Consider the following 16,074-nt stretch of genomic DNA (forward strand, 5'->3'; position numbering starts at 1 on the left):
AGGGACGGGGGAGCCTGGTGGGCTGCCGTCTATGGGGTCGCACAGAGTCGGACACGACTGAAATGATTTAGCAGACTAGGATCAATATCAATCCACATGTGACTATGGTCAAATAAATTCATATTTTCTCTGCTCGAAGGACTGTGTATGTAGAAGGTGAAAGGGCAGAATGTAGCAGTCAAGAACATGAGTTCTAAGGTCAAAAAGCCTGAGTTCCAATCCCAATTCACAGCTTCCTAGCTGTATGATGTGGGACAAGTTGCTTAGCTTCTCTGTATCAGCCTCCTCATCTGGATCCTCATAAGCATCCTCATGAGGATGCTAATAGCAGCTTCCTGATAGGGTTGTTCTGAGGTTTACATGGTGTATTCATGGAAAGACCATCCCAGAGCGCCTGACTCATGAGAATTATTTCACTGTTGTAACATGACTGGAGCGACTTAGCACACGTGCATGCACACAAGCAAGCTAAAAAAACAAAAAAGCAACATCTGCCTTTTAAGAGAGCTGGGACCTGGAGTTAAAACAAAAAACTCGTGTTGAGTCCCAGCTCCTCTATTCACACTACCTATGATCTTGACCGAGTCCCAGTTTCCTTGCCCATGAAATAATGGCTCCCTCCCCTGTCCATGCGGGGATCAGGTGACACATGTGAAGGCACTTTTGGAAAGTGGAAACCAACAGAAAACGTGAGCTGCTTTTATCAAATTATCCACCTTTTGCGTTGCTTATCTGATGACAGCCAATGGCCAGTTGGCAAAGAGTCAACTCATTGGAAAAGATCCTGATGTTCGGAAAGATTGAGGGCAGGAGGAGAAGGGGGCGACAAATGATGAGATGGTTGGACGGCCTCACTGACTCAGTGGGCATGAGTTTGAGCAAACTCTGGGAGATGGTGAAGGACAGGGAAGCTTGGCGTGCTGCAGTCCATGGGGTCAAAAAGAGTCAGACATGACTGAGCAACTGAACGACAACAATGGCTAGTAAAGGGGTTCTCTGCTGGACACCCCTGATCCCATCTTTACAGATGTAAGAATTTCTCTGCAGCTCTCAGTTGGGTGAATCATCCCCTCCCTGATCTAGCAGACACCCAGCAAGCTGATCCTCACAGACACCCAGAGACAAGAATGAGCTCCTCTTTGCTGATTGAATACTCGGACGTCTCATAACTCCACTGCATCAACGGTGAACTCCTTGAGCCTACTCTTTGGCCTCTACCTCTTGTCTACCCTTCGTCTCCTCCCATCGCCTCATGAGCCCCCTGCACTTCCAATTTTCCACTGCAGCTGCTCTCGTCAAAGTCACTGTTGACTTCAGCACTGCCAAAGCCAGTGGTCATTGCTCAGCAAATCTGACTCAACCCATCAGCAGTTTTGATTTGATGGTTGATCACTGCCTCCCTCTTGGAAGATTTTCTTCAACTGACCTCTGAGACACCACCCTCTTGCTTCCCCTCCTCCTGCCCTGGCTGCTCCTTCTCGAGCTCCCCTGATGTCATCCTCAGATCTCATCTCTACGTGCACTCACCCTCGGGGTGATCTCATTCAGCCCAGTGGCCTCAAATGCCAGCTCCATGTTGACAACTCCAAAATTTAATTCTGTAGCCCAGACATCACCCCAAACTGCAGAGTCATAAATCCAACTGCCCACTTGTTAACCTCTACTTGGATGTCGAAGTGACATCTCAAATGTGATGTGTCCAGAGTTAAGCTCCTGTTGTCCTGACTTTAATCTGCCTTCCTCTAGTCTCCCACTTCTCAGTAAACAAGCAATGCCTTCTTGTTGCTCAGGACAGAAACATAGGAGCCATTCTCACCTCCTCTCTTTTGTGCTCTACGGGCCATTTATCAGTAATTTTAGGCTCTGCCTTTGAGTTACATCTGGAATCTAACACACACACACACACCCTTTTTCTTAAGCACCTCTACCACTGGCATCCTCGCCTGAGTCAGCATCATATCTTGACTATGTCTACCCTTGTGCTACTGGCCTCCCCCCTCCCAAGAAGCATCAGTCATATTATGTCACTCCCTGGATAAATACCCTTCAGTGGCTCCCTGTGTCACTCAGAATGAAACGCCCAGTCCTTGCTCTGACCTGCAGAGCCTCTCAGTTCTGCCCCCATTGTCTCTCTGACCTTCCCTCCCAGCATTCTCCTTCTTGCTGTTGGGTTACTCTGCTCCAGCTACAGCAGCCACCTTGCTCCTCATGGGACGCACCAGCCTGCTCTCACCACACAGCCTTTTCACTTTCCATCAAGCATTGTCCCTCTTTTGAAACAACCTCATCAGACAAAGGGAGATGTTATCAGTGTGAGTCTCCAGAGGAAGGATGTGGCAAGTTACTATCTTATCCTTTGGGCTTAAAACTTCTTCTAATTATTTACAATGAGTATTGTTTGTAATTTATTTTGTAATCAGAAAATAAATATGATTTAAATTAAAGCCAGAATCATGTCTGAAGAACTGTTGCTTAGATACCCTGAAAGACTGCTGCTTTCATCTCCAGGGCAGACTCCTCACACAGCCCAGAGGCCAGATCCACAGATGGGCCCGCTCAAAGCCCACGGGTCTCCTCCACCCCATCCTCTCTGCTGCTTCCCCGTTTCCCCCAGTTAATGAGCTTCACACCAGGATGATGATAACTGATCTCTGGATGAAGATTCTGACTCACCAGTTAAATTGCAATGAAATGCTTTTTAATTCCTAATCTAGGATAATAAATAAATTGTTATTTTCCCCTTGTGAGTGGCATTACCTGTCATTATAAAAATTAATCTTATTTAAGAGATGCTTAAAATATGCAGCAATAATATGGTTCTTGAGACCAAGCAGTTAAAGGATAATTTAATCTGTGTGAATTATGAATCTTGATATCTTTGCAATGCTATTTTCCTTTAGAGCTATGAGTGACTCTCTTCTTTTCTCAGTTGTTACTGAGATTTACGTTCTGATTTTACAGAATCCTCTTTATAAAGTAGAGAAAACACTACTGACCTACTTGAACTAAACAACAAACATTTCTTTTGGTGTAGCAATTGATAAAGTTCAGGACAGCACAGAGGAGGGGTCTCCCTAAGGTGCAGCAGGTGGGTGTCAAGAACATGCGAAAAAGGTACTCTTACTTCCTTTGAAAGAAAAATGACTTGATGTACCAGGCATCAGAGCATCACTAGAAGTGTTAGTTGCGATTTCATTTTTAAACTCCACATGTTCCCTGGAAGATAACTGGACAAAGAATTGTGGCGAGCGGTGAGAGATGGAGTGAGGATGTCTATTTATCATGGATTTTATTATGTGTTTCAGACCTTTTGTGTATGTCTTTAAGGCCCTTCTGAAGTATTAAATTGAAATCTGCTTTTAAATGTCAGCAGTCCTAACACTACTCTGCAGTCTGTTCTGTTTCTTGGAGAGATTGGTAGAGAGGAGCAGACTTTATAGCCTTGTTTCAGCTCCAGGCCCTGTTCTGTGTTTGTATCGATGGCTGCCACCCAAGGCCTGGGAGCCTATGACATAAAGATGGAGACACTTTTGCTGGCGTTAGCATAGCTCAGCCATCCTGCGCTTAGAAGCGGGACAGAAGCACACCGTGGGACTAGCCCTGTAGTTTCAACAACTCCATCAGACCTCACCTACTGTACTGGTTCTGCTTAAGAGAAACACCAGATTTGGACTGTCTCCCTTTCTGCAGGGCGTCTGACCTCTCGGCTGCTGTAGAACCGGTTCTGTAGCTCAGAACCTCTAGGTTCCTCTTCATAAGTGGCCTGTGTGCCACTTTCCCTCCCATAATGCTGCCACCATACCGTAACGGCCTGTCAGCAGCCCAGGAACCGCATCTGCCGCGTGTGTTACTGTAACCCAGGGCCCAGCACCGAGTTTGGCATGTGAAAATGCTCAATAAATATTTGGTGAATAAATGGATGGGTGAACTGACAGATGAATGCTGTCACACCTCCTGGGCAAGTCCCAACAAATGCATTCTCTAAGCTTCCCTCCAGGTTGCCAGCAGCTCTACACTGTGTTCATACGTGGTCTCCTTGGAGGAGGCTGGAACCAGCCAGACCGTCCACACTGGTCTCTCATCACTTGGGCTTGGTCTCTGCAAGTGCAAAGAGCCCTGAGCCTGTCACTTCTACCCAGGCTCAGAAACTCTGCACGGTAGCTCCCAATGAAATGGAACAAAACCAAGGGCTTTGTAAGCATGCAAGCAATAAGCTAACTGACTAATGACTCAAAATTTACTAGACACATACCCCAGCACTGACATCTAAGCCCTCATCGTTGTTCCTTTTGATTACCACAGGTGGTTACGATGGGGAGGTCCCTTAGTTGGCGTGAGGCAGGGGAACCCAAGAAAATTCATATCCTAGTCTTTATTCTGTGACCCTAGTCACCACTGGGATCTACTCTTATCGTGTGTTCCTGAATTTTTATTGCATCCTGGACACTGGTGTCTCTTCTCTAGTGTTCATTTTGCAACCAAGATTTCATCTTGAACATGATTAGAATGTGATGGAATCTCCAGCTGTCATCACACGCAACAGCAGTACCCAAGAACCTCTCATCAGCAATACCCTTTATTTCCATGAGTGACCCTTGGGTACTTAGGCCTGACATTGGCAGCTCACTAATTAATTTTGTCAAATACTCACTCCTATGTTAATTCAGAAATTTCCCTGATGGCTCAGTCGGTAAAGAGTCTGCCTGCAATGTGGGAGACCTGGGTTTGATCCCTGGGTTGGGAAGATCCCCTGGAGAAGGAAATGGCAACCCACTCCAGTATTCTTGCCTGGAGAATTCCACGGACAGAGGAGCCTGGTGGGCTACAGTTCATGGGGTCACAAAGAGTCGGACAACTGAGTGACTCACTTTCAAGTTAAGTATATATATGAAATGACAAAACAATAACACCAATAAAAATAGCCAGTACCATGTAGAACTTACTATGCGCCAGATACTGTTTTCAGTGTTTTATGTACTAACCCATTTACATCCAATACCAGTCCTAAGTGATAGGTATGATTGTAATCATTCCCTTTTACGAATGAGCAAACCCAAGTACAAGGAGGTAAATAACTTGCTGAACACATCTATTATGAGGCAGAGTCGGGATATAAATGCAGACTGTCTTAGTCTGAGTCCAAGCTGAAAACACTGCACGTTCAACACTTACCTAAGGCAATAAGCATCCCCATAGAAAGTGAAAGTGAAGTCACTCAGTCCTGTCTGACGCGACCCCATGGACTGTAGCCTACCAGGTTCCACCATCCATGGGATTTTCCAGGCAAGAATTCTGGAGTGGGCTGCCATTTCCTTCTCCAGGAGATCTTCCCTGGTGGCTCAGATGGTAAAGCATCTGCCTGCAATGTGGGAGACCTGGGTTTGATCCCTGGGTTGGGAAGATCCTCTGAAGAAGGAAATGGCAACCCACTCCAGTATTCTTGCCTGGAGAATCCCATGGACAGAGGACCCTGATAGGCTACAGTCCATGGGGTCGCAAAGAGTTGGACACGACTGAGCGACCTCAGTTTCACTTTCACTTTTCTTCCGCATTGTAGGCTGACACTTTACCATCTGAGCCACCAGGGAAGTCATCCCCATAGAGCCTCATTCTTAAATTCAATGTCTCTAATCTACATATGTTCTCATTACCCACCTAGGCCCCTCCCCACCATCTCAAGCTTATCAGTTAACACTGATACTAATATTTATGGAGCACTCATTGTCAGGCAGTGTGGCAAATAGTTTTATACTCAGTACCTCATTTGATTTTCACAGTTACTTTTAAATATACATGCTACTATCGTCCCTCATTTTGTGGAACAGGAGACTGAAGCCAGGCGAGGTGAAGTACCTTCCCCAACGTCTCCCAGCTGAGCCAGTAGCTGTGCCAGGATTCCAGCCAGGTCTGAGCGGCCCTGAGATCAATATCCTGTGTTTTCCATGGAGGCTTTCTGAGCCACACCCTCAGCACCTATTGCTGGCCTGCTTGACAATCTTGACAATCATGACCTCCAAGACAATCTTCCCTTTAACACCTCTGTACTAGTTCTATTTCTTTGCAGCCCACTGAGGTCTTTTCCCACCAAGATCTCTGATCTCCAGCCCCATTCACCACACCCAGCGTGTGAGTGACTGGAAGACGAATCCCACTATCTTATTTTAATTTCTTTTGCAGTCCCTCCCTGAACACTAGAGACACAGCATACCCACCACACGTACACTGACTTGCTCACTTGGCCATGTCACTTGTCACATCCAGAGAAGGCCAACTTGTCAGGGATGCCCCTTTGCTACCTCACTGTGGTCCTTTCTTCTCGTTAGCTTTTCCTCCCTTGGCTCCACGTTTGGGTTTACCGTTGTTCGGGATAAATGTCCCCCTCCCCTGCGGCCTGTACAACTCCACTTTATAGGGTCAGCGGGCTCTAATCAAGGCACTGGCCATCACCCTAGACCTGGAGACTTTACTGAAAGCATTTAGAATTCTCTCCAGATGTAGACCAAGCATAGTGGTCAGAGCAGCTCTTCTTCAAGAAGGAAAGTCCCAGAGGAAATCAGCTCTAAGCTCCAGATAAGCAGAAGAGAAGAAAGCCAAGTTCGATTACCAGTCCCCACTAAAAACTACAGAAGCAATCAACCAACACACTCCCCAACCAGATGGTGAGAGCAGAGTATCCACACGAGACCCCTTCCCTTGGAGGGAGCATTTCCCAACAACCCCAAACAACCTGCTTTAGAAACCTTCATATTGCAAATGTCCTGGGCTAGACACACAGCTGAGGTTCAAGCATATCCACGTAAACGAGGCTGATCTCCTTCCGCTGATGCCGTCATTACTATGCACAAAGCGTATGTAAGAGCCAAGCTACCTTTACACTGGACCTGCATCCTCAGCAGTTCATTTAGCCAACATGATAAACTTGCCAAGTCTCTTAGCCTTGTGCTTGCATTCTGGGGCACAACCCATCATCTCCCTGCAAAGCAACCTTTCAATTGATCCATGGTTTATATTCCCCTATATTGCCTGTTTAGGGATATATTTCTGCTATTTTTATAGAATACTCTCAGTCAAGTATTGTTATTGACTGGATTATTCTTAGTGACATACAATAAAAATAAAGTCACAGTCCCTGTCCTTCCTCATGACGTCTATCTGATATAGATTTTGCAGATGAATGAGGTGCATTGACTGATATTCTAGGTGCCCTGTGCATGTCATTAGGTTGAGGACTGGAATGTCCAGAGCATTTACAAGAGGAATCATTACCCCAGCACTGCCTACTTAGATTATATAAATAAATATTTGCCCATAATATGGCAGATTTATGAGCTGCATTTAATACTGTAATGAAAAAATCTATCACTGTGTGTGAGAGCGAGAGAAAGGAGAAGAGTTAAGGTTGCCATGGGAGCCTTTGGCACTTCAGAACCTTTATGATTACGAACAATAATTAGCAGTAAAGCTTTACGGTGGCGAAGCACCTCATGGGCTCCTGATAATTGTAACGTGTTTGGCAATTAACTCACCCTCCCTGAGATTCAAGTTGATGTAATTAACCCCACAAGGAGAAGCAGCCTCGGGGAAGCAGAGTCACGTGGGGAGAGTCAGCCCTCATTGCGGTGGCACAAACAAAGGGGCCTCCCCAGCCCTTGCCCACACCCGCTCCATCACATCTCTCTGCCACAGACCCCTTCCTGGCCAGAGGCACTTTGCTCATGGCTGGGTTGGGTCCGTGGGAATGCTTGCCTGCACTGTGGAGAGGCGGGTAGGATCAAAGCCCAGGCGTCAGTCAGGGTTTCATTTCCCTGGGCGTGGACAGGCAGCCCTACACAGCTGTGGCAAGAGGAATGCAGAAAGCCACGTGAGGTAAAGGAAGCTGGAGATACGCTGCTTTGCTGTGATCAGCTAAATCTTCACGAAATCAGTACTCCTCTCTTTCCCAAGTAGCTGCAACCTGGGATAGGTCTTTAGTCAGCCAACTTCTCTATTTATTGTTTCATGACACAAACTTGCTATTAGACACTGACAGGAAGCTGGAGAGAGCGGGTTGTCTTAAAGCAAGGTGTTACTGACATTATATGAAGTGAAATGAAGTGCAAGTCGCTCAATCGTGTCTGACTCTTTGCAACCCCATGGACTGTAGCCCATCAGGCTCCTCCATGCATGGAATTCTCCAGGCAAGAATACTGGAGTGGGTAGCCATTCCCTTCTCCAGGGGAATCTTCCATACCCAGGGATAGAACCCGGGTCTCCCACATTGCAGGCAGTTCCTTTTTCCCATATGGCAGGGAAGCCATATGGATATCAGTTCAGTTCAGTTCAGTTGCTCAGTCATGTCTGACTCTTTGCAACCCCATGAATCACAGCACGCCATGCCTCCATGTCCATCACCAACTCCCTGAGTTCACCCAAACCCATGTCCATCAAGTTGGTGATGCCATCCAACCATCTCATCCTCTGTCTTCCGCATCTCCTCCTGCCCTCAATCTTTCCCAGCATCAGGGTCTTTTCCAATGAGTCAGCTCTTCAAATCAGGTGGCCAAAGTATTGGAGTTTCAGCCTCAACATCAGTCCTTCCGATGAACACCCAGCACTGATCTCCTTTAGGATGGACTGGTTGAATCTCCTTTCAGGCCAAGGGACTCTCAAGAGTCTTCTCCAACACCACAGTTCAAAAGCATCAATTCTTCAGTATTCAGCTTTCTTCACAGTCCAACTCTCACATCCATACATGACCACTGGAAAAACCATAGCCTTGACTAGACTGACCTTTGTTGGCAAAGTAATGTCTCTGCTTTTGAATATGCTATCTAGGTTGGTCATAAGTTTCCTTCCAAGGAGTAAGCGTCTTTTAATCTCATGGCTGCAATCATGATCTGCAGTGATTTTGGAGCCCAGAAAAATAAAGTCAGCCACTGTTTCCCCATCTATTTGCCATGAAGTGATGGGACCGGATGCCATGATCTTAGTTTTCTGAGCTTTAAGCCAACTTTTTCACTCTCCTCTTTCACTTTCATCAAGAGGCTCTTTAGTTCTTCTTCACTTTCTGCCATAAGGGTGGTGTCATCTGCATATCTGAGGTTATTGATGTTTCTCCCAGCAATCTTTATTCCAGCTTGTGCTTCTTCCAGCCCAGCGTTTCTCATGATGTATTCTGCATATAAGTTAAATAAGCAGGGTGACAATATACAGTCTTGACGTACACCTTTTCCTATTTGGAACAAGTCTGTTGTTCCATGTCCAGTTCTAACTGTTGCTTCCTGACCTGCATGCAGGTTTCTCAAGAGGCAGGTCAAGTGGTCTGGTATTCCCATCTCTTTCAGAATTTTCCACAGCTTATTGTGATCCACACAGTCAAAGGCTTTGGCATTGACAATAAAGCAGAAATAGATGTTTTTCTGGAACTCTCTTGCTTTTTCGATGATCCAGTAGATGTTGGCAATTGGATCTCTGGTTCCTCTGCCTTTTCTAAAACCAGCTTGAACATCCGGAAGTTCACGGTTCACGTATTGCTGAAGTCTGGCTTGGAGAATTTTGAGCATTACTTTACTAGCGTGTGAGATGAGTGCAATTGTGCAGTAGTTTGAGCATTCTTTGGCATTGCCTTTCTTTGGGATTGGAATGAAAACTGACCTTTTCCAGTCCTGTGGCCACTGCTGAGTTTTCCAAATGTGCTGGCTTATTGAGTGCAGCACTTTCACAGCGTCATCTTTCAGGCATATATGTATATGTCTGTTTGTTGATGTTTAGTCACTAAGTCCTGTGTGACTCACTTGCCACCCTGGACTGCAGACTTGTGACCCCATGGACTGCAGCCCCCCAGGCTCCTCTGTCAATGTATAGTATACTATAGCATAGTATATGTCTCTATACTATGTAAAGACATCTATGTCATTATATCATATTGTTTTATGTATATTGTATAAATATATTACATATATATATGTATGTGGATATATCAGGTAAATCCCTAAAATAAGTGGGTCATATGCTTTGGCTTTATATCAACCAAACCTAGCTCTCCATTTTCTCCAAGAAAAATGGCTTATAACTCTGGAAAATATCACCCAACACCCCTTTTTGTTTCAACTTGAGTTTCCATAGGCTAGTTGAAACATTTCATTTTCTTGGTTGAAAGCTACTACCTTTTGTATCTGAAAGATTCCAGTGAGGAAAGGTGTTGGATTACTGCCACTGACAGACGCCACCCCATTTCCCAATCTCTGTCTGACCCCCCAGCCCCGCACCTCACACAGTCCAGAGAAGGTTTGGTAAAGGATCACTGCCTGACTCGCGACGTGAGGGCCACAGATACACAAAGCCGGCACGGAGGACCCTCTCTGCCAGCGCTGTGCTGAGTGGAAGACTATGTGAGTGCGTTCCCTCAATGCTGTGGTCCCGTTAATACCTGCTCCCAAGAATAATACCTGATCTCATTAGAGGCCACAGCTGCACTGCCATGTGAGCCAGGGATGCAGAGAAGAGATGAGATAAGCCACATTTTTACGTCACTCCAAGGAAGAATCTGCACAGCACAAGGCCTCTAGCATTTTTGAGAGAATGTTTTGTGCCAGAAAAGCTAATTTGCTGTGATTTAGTTCCATTACATCTGGGAGATTTTTGCTCTATATTTATTTGGAGGCCAGTTTGGAGTCCTCTTTGGTGATTTTCCTCTATGCACCCAAGGCATTCTCTGAAACTTCTACCATGAATAACAAAACCCGAATGCAATGAGTAATACCTCTTGAGTAATAGTAATACCTATTTCAATGCGTAATAGGCTTCCCTGGTGGCTCAGAGGGTAAAGCGTCTGCCTGCAATGCGGGAGACCTGGGTTCGATCCCTGGGTCGGGAAGATCCCCTGAAGAAGGAAATGGCACCCCACTCCAGCACTCTTGCCTGGAAAATCCCATAGACTGAGAAGCCTGGTAGGCTACAGTCCATGGGGTCACAAAGAGTCGGACACAAATGAGCAACTTCACTTCACTTCACTTCACTTCAATACCTCTTGGGTTCTAGGAAAAAGAAGTGCTCGTGTGACATGAGAAGAGAGGGTCCTGAGTCATTTGCAAGTCCCCTGGCCAGGAATTCAGAGGGTGGGAAGGGGAAATGGAGGCCCAGGTGTGGGGCTGGGGTCTGGGAGAGAGGCGGGTGGGGTCATTCACTTTCCACCTTCCACACTTCTCTCCTGTCTGGGACACTTACAAGTTTCTTTTTGTTGACAAGAACAAATGTTGGTTATTTAGGATTCCTACTGCTTCTGAAGCAGCCAGGGGTACATTATTTGCTGAACTGGTGACGACTGGGAAGATGCAAGCTGCAGGGACGGGGCCGGAGCCAAGCACCAGATCAGACGGGAAGACACAGAGACGTCGTCTGGGAAAGTCTGAGAGGTAAACTAGGGGAGAATTAGAGGCTTTGTGGGGCAGGACCAGGGAGAGAAGTGGAGCCTGTGGCTGAAGGCTGAGAAGTAAGACTTGAGAAAAGCAAAACCCAAATGAGGTTTCCTTCTTTCCCTCCCTCCAGCTCTCCCCCCTCCCTCCCTCCTTTCCTCTCTTTCTCATGAAATTCTCTGTTCTAGGCAATATAGCCCCACTATAGACCATGATGGACACGAGTTTAAGTAAGCTCCGGGAGTTGGTGATGGACAGAGAAGCCTGGTGTGCTGCCATCCATGGGGTCACAGAGAGTCGGACACGACTGAGCTACTGAACTGAACTGATAGACCATTAGTAAAGTCCACAGTTCTCACTAATGTCTCTTGGAGAGGGTTTCCTTTTTAAGTGTTGTAGGAAAATGCTAAATCCCGCTTGGGGGTGACGTGAGGGAAAACTAGGGGACAGCTACATACATACCCACTGGGTTTCTATAGTCATAAAAGATGGTTGGCATAATGGAAGGGAGTAAGGAGAGATGGTGGAAGTTTGGAATTCTGACCCCACGTTCCTCCACACCTACTTAGCTGCCCTGGCCTCGGTCCTTCAGATTCTGTAGTGTCCCCTCCCCTGACACTTCCCCATTGCCCTTCTCCCAAGGAGAGTCCACCCACATGGTATTCTCAGGGGCAGTGCCCAGGACTGGGGGCAAACACTAGCCCCAACACATGGGTCCACACTGCCAGGGACCCAGGTGAAGGCAGCCCCAGCCGGTCATATGCTCTCCCAGGTGCCAGGGACAGCCAGCTAGGCCTGGCCCTTCCGATTCTGCACAAACTCATTAGACAGGGACTTGGGTGGGAACTGGAAGTAGGAGAGGCATTCCCAGGGCAAGCAGCGGTGGTCTGGGCCATCTGGGCACCGGGAACAGAGGACAAAATGCTCTGAAACCCATCTTGAGTGCAGAAGGTGGAGTCAAAGGAGGCAGACCCTCCTGCATATTCTTAACACGTCTTTGCACATCGTCTCACGGTGCTGATCAAAAGGGCTTTTTTGAGAGATTAGAAAAGAAAAGAAAGAAAAGAAAAGCCAAGTGTTCACGCATGCAGTCTTCCTAATTAACACTGTAGGCCCAGAGGGAGAGAGAAAGCACATCGGATTTTTCTGAAGCAGCTGTGCTCCCCACAGCAGTCTCTTCTCGGGGAAGCTTCAGGCTACTGCTCCTTGAGTCTCTGAATTTGGAGAGAGGCCTCTGACTGCTTCTGGTGAAGGGCTAGCTGACGTCTGGGGCAAAGTAGACATTCTCAAAGCCAGCCGCACAGGCAGCTGGAGTCTCGTAGCCTGGAATTCACAGGGGCCAAGCATAACACAAGGTCTTGTGCCTGCCCTCTGCTTTCATCTTCCCAATAACTCCATTCAGTCTTTGCCTCCCTTGCCAGGGAGGACTGTCACTGCCCGTGGTCACACAGCAAGGAGGGGATAGACACAAAGTTGAAAGACAGATTTGTGCGGGACTTCCCTGGTGGCTCAGTGGTAAAGAATCTTCCTGTCAGTGCAGGAGACACAGGTTCAGTCCCCAATCCGGGAAGATCCCACGTGCCTTGAAGCAACTAGGCCGGAGCCACAACTACAGAGCCCCTATGCTGCAGCTACTAAAGCCTGAGCACCCTACAGCCCCTGCTGCACAACAAGAGAAACCACCGCAATGAGAAGCTCCGCATCACAAATAGAGAGCAGCCCTGGCTCACTGCAACTAAAGAAAAGCTTGTGCAGTAGTGAAGACCCAGCACAGCCAAAAACAAATACATAAAATTATATTTAAAAAGACAGGTTTGTCTGAATCAAAGCCCAACTGTCATCAGTTCCCATCAGCATTCCACTAGCATGTTGGGCTCTGCCTCCCAGCTCACCCTGCTTTAGACACTGGGCTGTATCCAGGCCCTGGCATTGGTGGGGCTGGATTCAAGCCTGATCATTATGGACATGATGCCGTATGGGCCCTCCTTCATGAAGCTGTCCCTAACCCCAGGCCCCTCCTCTGTGCTCACAGCACACCCAGCGGGGACCTAGCAGCGTTCACCTTGCATCTGTTGCCATTATTGACTCAAGCTGCCTTTTGTGTAATTCTGTGAGCTTCTTGAGAGGAGAGAGATAGTAACTGTGTATTTATTCCCAGCACCTAGGCAGTGCCTGATACATACTAGATGTTTATAGAATGAGTGAATGACCTAAATAAGTGACATTTCCTGAATAAATTAAGCAACAAAAGAACAATGGAGTTATTTGCAACCCCATGGACTCTTTGCAACCCCATGGGCTCTTTGTGACCCCATGGACTGTGGCCTGCCAAGCTCCTTTGTCCATGGGGGTTCTCCAGGCAAGAATACTGGAGTGGGTTGCCATGCCATTCTCCAGGGGATCTTCCCAACCCAGGGATCGAACCCAGGTCTCCCACATTGCAGGTGGATTCTTTACCAGCTGAGACACAAGGGGAGCCCAACAATAGAGTAGCTTTCGGCCATGGAGAGGGCACCAATTACTGAATCAGAAATCCTGCCTTCATGTCCAGCTACCTTTTCTAATAACTGTGTGCCTTTGGACAAATCACTTAGCCTTTCTGGGCCTCTGCTGCCTTGTCTACAAGTGGAGGCAGTTGAAATTGAGCTCCCCAAGGTCGTATCCAATGCTGATATCCTATGAGTTTAGGTTGAATAGAGTCCATCCTTTATGAAGCATCCTGCTCAAATAAGATGCTCCAACCTCAACATGAAGAGATGGCATTCCTCAGACCCAGAGTTCAAGGATTTCTTTCTTGGGCTGGGGAGCCCCATAGCTATGCCCCTACTCATCCCTACCCCCCACTCCTGGTCACTTGGCTACTCCTCTGCCCAGGTACCAACATGTCCACCACATCCCTTTGGCTTGGTCCTCACTTCAAGCTCTTTCTAATTCGAGTTCCTCCATAACTACTCACTTTATATGGATCTGGTCCTCAAGCTAATACCCCCCCAACCCCCACTTTGTGGGCAGGACCCACTCAAGAGCTTCAGCACCTCTAATTAGAATGTCAGCCTCCATCTTAAACATCTTAAAATGATTCCTAGGCATTAGGAATGATGGTGTGGTTAGTCACCCAGAGCCAGACATTCTGAAGCGCAAAGTCAAGTAGGCCTTAAGAAGCACTACTGTTAATAAAGCTAGCGGATGTGATGAAATTCCAGCAGAACTATTTAAATCCCTAAAGGATGATACTATCAAGGTTTTGCATTCATTATGTCAGCAAATCTGGAAGACCCAACAGTGCCCACAAGACTGGAAAAGGTCAATCCTCTTCCCAATTCCCAAGAAGGGTAGTACCAAAGAGTGTGCTAACCATCAGACTATTGCACTCATCTCGCATGCTAGTATGGTCATACTTAAAATCTTTCATGCTAGGCTTCAGCATTATGAGAACCATGAACTTCCAGATGTCCAAGCTGGGTTTAGAAAAGGAAGAGGAACTAGAGATCAAATTGCCAACATTCACTGGATTATAGACGAAGCAAGGGAATTTCAGGAAAACATCTATCTCTGTTTCATCGACTACACTAAAGCCTTTGACTGTGTGGATCATAACAAACTGTGGAAAGCTCTTAGTGAGATGGGAATACCAGACCATCTTACCTGTCTCCGGAGAAGCAACAGTTAGAACCCTGTTTGGAACAACTGATTGGTTCAAGAAAGAGAAAGGAGTAAGACAGGGCTGTCTGCTGTCACCCTGTTTGTTTAACCTATACGCTGAGCACATCATGAGAAAAGACAGACTGGATGAGCTACAAGCTGGAATCAAGATAGGTGGGAGAAACATCAACAACCTCAGATATGAGGATGATACCACTCTAATGGCAGAAAATGAAGAGGAACTAAAGAGACTCTTGATGAGAGTGAAGGAAAACAATGAAAGAGGAGGCTTAAGACTAAATATTAAAAAAAAAAAAATCTAAGATCATGGCATCTGGCCCCATTACTGCATAGCAAATAGAAGGGGAAAAGTTGGAAGTAGTGACAGATTTCCACTTCTCGGGCTCTAAAATCACTGCGGATGGTGACTGCAGCCATGAAATCAGAAGATGATTGCTTCTTGGCAGGAAAGCAATGACAAACTTAGTGTGTTGAAAAGCAGAGACATTACTCTGCCGACAAAGGTCTGTATAGTCAAGGCTATGGTCTTCCCAGTGGTCATGTACGGTTGTGAGAGATGGACTGTAAAGAAGGCAGACGCCAAAGAATTGATGCCTTTGAACTGTGGTGCTGGAGAAGACTCCTGAGAGTCTCTTGGACAGGAAGGAGATCAAAACAGTCAATCTTAAGGGAGATCAACTGAATATTCACTGGAAGGACTGATGCTGAAGCTGCAGTATTTTGGTCATCTGATGTGAACAGATGACTCATTGTAAAAGTCCCCGATGCTGGGAAAGATTGAGGGTAGAAGGATAAGAGGGCGTCAGAAGACAAGATGGCTGGACGGCATCGCTGATGCAATGAACATGAACTTGGGCAAACTCCAGGAGATGGTGAGGGACAAGGAGGCCTCGCGTGCTGCAGTCCATGGGGCTGCGAAGAGTCGGGCATGACTGGGCGACTGAACAACAACAACAAAGGCTTGTAGCACATCAGGAAACCTTCATGAAAGGTCAATTTTTAAATTGCCCTTGTGAGG

The sequence above is a fragment of the Bubalus bubalis genome, chromosome 19, assembly GCF_019923935.1.
Source record: "Bubalus bubalis isolate 160015118507 breed Murrah chromosome 19, NDDB_SH_1, whole genome shotgun sequence".
Lineage (NCBI taxonomy): Eukaryota > Metazoa > Chordata > Mammalia > Artiodactyla > Bovidae > Bubalus > Bubalus bubalis.